Source organism: Sus scrofa, chromosome 13 (assembly GCF_054392235.1).
Source record: "Sus scrofa isolate SSC_HxYL_T2T_F1_AM1 chromosome 13, Sscrofa_HxYL_maternal_Yorkshire_Landrace_v2.0, whole genome shotgun sequence".
Lineage (NCBI taxonomy): Eukaryota > Metazoa > Chordata > Mammalia > Artiodactyla > Suidae > Sus > Sus scrofa.
In genome coordinates this window covers 133,865,336-133,871,760 of record NC_139395.1, presented here as the reverse complement: position 1 = coordinate 133,871,760, position 6,425 = coordinate 133,865,336, and the positions used below count along the sequence as shown (strand labels likewise).

At 33.6% G+C, this 6,425-nt stretch overlaps 1 long non-coding RNA gene across 1 annotated transcript; it reads right to left on the bottom strand.

Moving 5' to 3' along the window:
- Window positions 1–220: 220 nt before the first annotated feature.
- On the bottom strand, window positions 221–5,279 carry LOC146397621 (uncharacterized). Its single transcript, XR_014824397.1, has 2 exons — window positions 5,217–5,279; window positions 221–3,341 (listed from the first exon to the last, which is right to left on the bottom strand). It is a non-coding gene; the product is annotated as an uncharacterized LOC146397621 (long non-coding RNA).
- Between the last annotated feature and the right edge of the window lie 1,146 nt (window positions 5,280–6,425).

Below are 6,425 nucleotides of genomic sequence, written 5' to 3'. Positions count from 1 at the left end.
AGCCTGGGAACTTCCATATGCCGCAGGTGCGGCCCTGAAAAACAACAACAACAACAACAAATTGAGAAGTCTGAAAATAACCTGCTCTTTTCTCAAGGAACCACTGGCAGCAAGCTGTATGAACTTTGTATTTGTCATTTTATATTTGCCTACAGTGACACCTGCTGGAAAACCCTGTTGAAGCTATAAATGAAAATAAGGTTTTTTAAAATCATATATATTTTTATCATATATTTTTTATTTATATATATATTTTTTTCTACTGTACTGCATGGTAACCCAGTTAAACATACATGTATACATTCTTTTTTCTCACATTAAGTGTTTCATCATAAGTGACTAGACAAAAAGACAACTTACAGAATGGGAGAAAATAGTTTCAAATGATGCAGCTGACAAGGGCCTAATCTCTAAAATATACAAACAATTTATACAACTCAACAGCAAAAAAACCAACAACCCAATTGAAAAATGGGCAAAGGACCTGAAGAGACATTTCTCCAAGGAAGATATACAGATGGCCAACAAACACTTGAAACAATGCTCAACATCACTGATTATTAGAGAAATGCAAATCAAAACTACCATGAGATACCACCTCACACCAGTCAGAAAATAAGTTTTAAAATAAAATAAAAACCAAGCTTTGAAAACATCAACCATATGTCATTATTTTCACTAAAAACACATTGTTTACACTTCAATTTAATTTCTGATTCTGCTTTTGAATTTTTTTTTTTGTGCAAACTGAGAAACTAAGATTCAAATCCACTTGATGAAATAATTATGTTACTAGTATGAGAGAGTTGGAATTAATTCTTATATATTAAAATTATTTTAAAATGGGAACATTTATAAACAGTTTGGTTGCATTATTTTTCCTCCTTTTGAAATACTGCTTTAAAAATTTACATATCAACGGCAATGTTATGATAAGTGATTTTTAAAATCTTGCTTAAGAGTGAATATCAGATATTTAATACTGTGAAAATAATTAATAGCTAGCACACTCCTCAGCAGCATTAACACAAAAAACTATGTTGCATTGGGGCTTTCAGATTGCCTTTTAGCGTGAAGTCAGCCACAGTATGCATTAGGTGACCAATATGGATCAAGTTACTTTTGACTTCAAGAGACTTTACATACTTAGGGTTCCCATCCCCCAGTGACACAGAGAAAGATTTGCACACATAAGTCTCATTGCCATTACTAAAATTTACCCACAATAATTCTGGCTCATTAAGAAGGTGCAAGCATTTACATGGAAATGGATATTTCATAAAGTCAACCTTAACCCAGGATTTGGTATCTTACCCTTTTCACCATGGGACACATCCGCAAAGCAGTATCTCTATTCTTAAGTTCAGCTATTTCAGTATGTTCTGTGTGCTATTGGTGGCAATTTCTTCCATTAAGTTTTTCTTTCAAAATACAAGAAATATCATCAGAGTTTCTTTTCAATGCAATTATGTGGGGTGTTTTGTAAAGCAAACTTTTATAAAAACATTTTATAAAAATGGCTCCAGTTCATTTTTAACCATACCTCCATTTTTATAAGAACTCTCTCCAGCATTAGCTAGAGAAGATTTGGTATATCAAAACAAAGGTTCTGATAGCTTCATTCCCACCATAAAGCTGGTTCTCCATTTTACCCTATCTGTCTTATGTGAAGAAATGGTATCTTTGCTTAAAAGTCAAAATTTGTAGGGAAACAAATTTTCTCTGATACCTTACTTTAACTTCTACATTAATCCATTCCTTCATTCCTTCAGCACTAAAGACCATGTCTGTATAAACTAGTAAACCTGCCAAGGATATGATATAGCCCACCTATCATTCTATATATGACAAAACTTTGGCTAGTAGAGATTAAGGTCAGGTATATGAGAAGCACTTGCTGAATTAGCTAGATATTCTCAGTACTGTACTACAATTTCTGTAGCTAAGCAAAGCCAGTAACCTTCTTTTTGTTGCAGTCCCTTGCATCCTGAAGCGGTTAAGCTACCTTTATAAGAGTCTTTTTAAGAAGATGTTTGTACTGTAATTGCAATGTATACATGTAAGGATAACCTGACCCCCTTGCTGTACAGTGGGAAAATAAAAAAAATTAAAAAAAAAAAGATGTTTGTTTGTTTTCCTAGATGCCCACATAAGTTTTCTACATACCTTCTAAATAGTTAAGAGTATCTCAAAGTTTTTTTTCCCCTCAATTTATAGGACTGAGCTTTCTAGGCAGTAGAGCAGATTTCTCTAATCTTTAAACTGTATCTCCAATTAATCCACATTATACAGGAGAAAAGAAACTGAGATAAGGTATAGAAAATATAAGCTTTTCAGTCCCAAGAATCACAAGAGCTATACAGAGAGACTTGGATTTCTTACCACATAGAGGACAGAGTTGAGAAAATTGAATTTATAGTAAACCCAATTAAGCTGGAGCTCCTGTGGGCACAAGTGTTGTACTTGGCATATAGATTTATATTTACATTTGTTTTATTTTTTAAATTTTTTTATTAAAGCATAGTTGATTTACAATGTTCCTTCAATTTCTACACTTGTTTTAATTCTATATTTCTGTTTATATTTGTTTTTATAAATTGTAGGTTGAATAACAAATTTGGTATTCAACTTATCAGCAGATATAATATATTCAAGTCATTAGAAAAATGTATTAATGAAATTAATTATTCCATGTTTATCTACTATTTAAAGAGTTGGTCCTCAAATGGCATCTGTATAGATTTGAGAGGGGTGATGGGCTCCTGAATCCATTCTCTTGGAATCTTGGGTTCTATTATGATAGTGCAAATTAAAACTATGAATATCTTCTGAATAACCCCTGAAAACTGAGGACTGTCATGTTATTTCAGTGACCATTTTTTTTTTTAAGTAACTTTACTTTAAGTGTTATAGTCTGACTGAAAAAAAGATCAAAAGCAGACCTAATATATAAATGAAGAATAGGGATTATGTGCAGAACAAGTGGCATAATGGTAATCAGTGACTTTTCAACAGTTCCTGTAGAGAAAAGTAGTGGGAAAATTAAGTCATTCCACAATGGTAGGGATATCTAAGTTTTTTCTATCTTGTAGGTCTTCCTTTGGGTACTTTTGGTAAGGCTAAAAGGAGTTGGGCATGTGATCCAGGCTGGCTGATCAGAAGATTCAATGATTGGTTCAAAGAAGTACATGTGATCCAAACAAGCCAGTCAAAGTTCTTTTTGGTTGGTGGTTATGGATACTGGGAGGGAACCAGAGATCTTTTTTACAGGGATGTCTTGATAGGGACTTCTTGATCTGTAAAGATGACTTTGGCTGCGAGCTGCCCATGGGCCAACTTTGCTACAGATGGATGGAGAGAAATAAAGGCTGAGCATGAAGCACTCATGGAATAAATCAGGAACCAAGGTAGAGACAGTTTAAATGAAATAACTAAAACCTCTGTGTCTACCCACCCCTTGTTAAATACTGGTTTCATCTTCCCAATTATGTGTATGTAATACAATATATTCCCCAAAGTTATTTTTTGTTATTATCTTGTTTTAACTCTACTTTTAATTGAGTTTCTGTCCCTGTAACCAAAAGGGTCTTGACCAATATATGTAGTACACAATAGTATATCCATATACAATGTATGAGAAGCTAAGCAGTGCAAGAATTAATACCATATTGACACACTCAAGTTGCCATTTCATTTCAGAAAAGCAATATAATTAATTATGTTAAATTAATTTTAATACAAATTATATTGGGTTTGTAGTTTATATTTATATGTATATTTGCCATATAAAGAATTTATTTATGTGCCATATATTAGATTTCAGATATAAGTGATATCATATAGTATTTGTCTTTCTCTTTCTGACTTACTTCACTTAGTATGAGAGTCTCTAGTTCCAATCGTGTTGCTACAAATGGCATTATTTTATTCTTTTTATGGCTGAGTAGTATTCCATTGTGTATATATATATATATATATATATACACACACACACACACACACCACATCTTAATCCAGTCATCTGTCATTATTTTATTCTTTTTATGGCTGAGTAGTATTCCATTGTGTATATATATATATATATATATATATATATACACACACACACACACCACATCTTAATCCAGTCATCTGTCATTATTTTGTTCTTTTTATGGCTGAGTAGTATTCCATTGTGTATATATATACACACACACACACACACACCACATCTTAATCCAATCATCTGTCAAAGGACATTTAGGTTGTTTCTATGTCTTGGCTATTGTGACTAGTGCTTCAATGAACATGCGAGTGCATGTGTCTTTTTCAATGAAAATTTTTTCTGGATATATACCCCAAATTGGGGATGCTGATTCATATGGTAATTCTATGTATAGTTTTCTAAGGTACCTTCATGCTGTTCCACAGAAAAGAAAATCATGGACATGGAGAACAGACTTGTGGTTGCCAAGGGGGAGGGGGGGGAAGGGAGGGGGAGGGATTGGTAATTTGAGGTTAATAGATGCAAACTATTGCCTTTGGAATGGATAAGCAATGAGATCCTGCTGTATAGTACTGGGAACTATATCTAGTCACTTATGATGGAACATGATAATGTGAAAAAAAAAGAATCTATACATGTATGTGTGACTGGGTCACCTTGCTGTATAGCAGAAAATTGACAGAACACTGTAAACCAGCTATAATGGAAAAAATTAAAAATTATTATAAAATTAAAAAAAGAATTTATATGTGTAGTTTTATGTTTTCTCATATTTAAATAATACAATAATAAAAAAATTATGTAAGTCAACACTGGGAGTCCACGATCATTTTCTCTCTTAAAAGTGGTCTGTCCTGGAGTTCCCATCGTGGCTTAGAGGTTAACGAATCTGACTAGGAACCATGGGGTTGTGGGTTCAATCCCTGGCCTTGCTCAGTGGGTTAAGGATCCGGCGTTGCCGTGAGCTGTGGTGTAGGTCGCAGACGTGGCTTGGATCCCACATTGCTGTGGCTTTGGTGTAGGCCGGTGGCTTTGGCTCCGATTTGACCCTTGGCCTGGGAATCTTCATATGCTGTGGGAGTGGCCCAAGAAATGGCAAAAAAAAAAAAAAAAGGGCAAAAAGTGGTCGGTCCTGAAATCAAGCTTGAGAACATATTTGATGGGTGTGTCTGGGAGAAACAAGCACTCTCATATATTGCTGGCAGGAATGCAAAATGGTACAATTACTTACAGAGTAATTTCTCCATGCCTTTAACCTTCAAGATCTATCCCAGATCTACTTTTTGGAATCCACCTCAAAGATAAGCAAACAAAATATAAAATTTCTATGCACAAAGATTTTTATCATAGCACTATTTATAACAGCTAAAGATTGGAACAAAACCAAATGTCCATGAACAATGGATTGGCCAAATATACTATGATATTACCACACAATAGAGTACTACACAACTGTAAAAAAGAATAAGCAAGAGCTCTATATACTAACAAGGAGTCATCTTCAAGATATATTGTTAAGTTTTTTAAAAAGAAAGGTACAGAGAAATACTTGTGATATGCATTTTTGGTAAGAAAGGTGAAAGTAAATATTAATGTGAATATTTAGTTTTGCTTATATTTTCAAGAAGAAATAATAGAAGGACAATTGAAAAACTAGTGAAAACTTCTTCTATGGGGAAGAAAGGGGGAACTGTGGAGGGGGCAGGAATGAAGACATTTGTTTAACATACCTTTTTATATTGGAGTTCACATTGTGGTTCAGTGGTAACAAACCCGACTAGTATCCATGAGGACGAAGGTTCGATCCCTGGCCTTGTTCAATGGGTTAAGGATCCAGCATTGTCACGAGCTATGGCATAGGTCACATACGCAGCTTGGATCTAGCCTTGCTGTGGCTGTGGTGTAGGCAGGCAGCTGTAGCTTCGATTTGACCCCTAGATGGGAATTTCCATATGCTGCAGGTGTGGCCATAAAAAGAAAAAAATATATATATCTTTTCATATAGTTTTGAATTTGGAAACATGAAAATGTTTTACATAATTAAAAATCAAAAAGGGAAAAAGTATTTCTTAAAAATTAAAGTAAATGAAATCAGATAAACTGAACTGTACATCAAGTCAGTGGCATAACTACACGGAGAACAGAAATACTTCATATAACCTTAAAACAGAATACTGACTATAAATTTCTCACGGCATATATTATAATGACAAAAATAACCTCAAATATATCTTAAATTTACATTGATTAATCTTACACTGGCATTAATATTGGTATAATTATTATTAGTGCAGCAATTATAGGTACATTGTAGCATAAAGCAAGTAAGAAATTATTTTAAGATTTTGAGGAACCAAGAATTTTAGCAGAAGAGAAAAAAATACAAGTATAAAATATAAAATTTCAGTTTTACATTTAAATTGTAACAGCATGAACACAT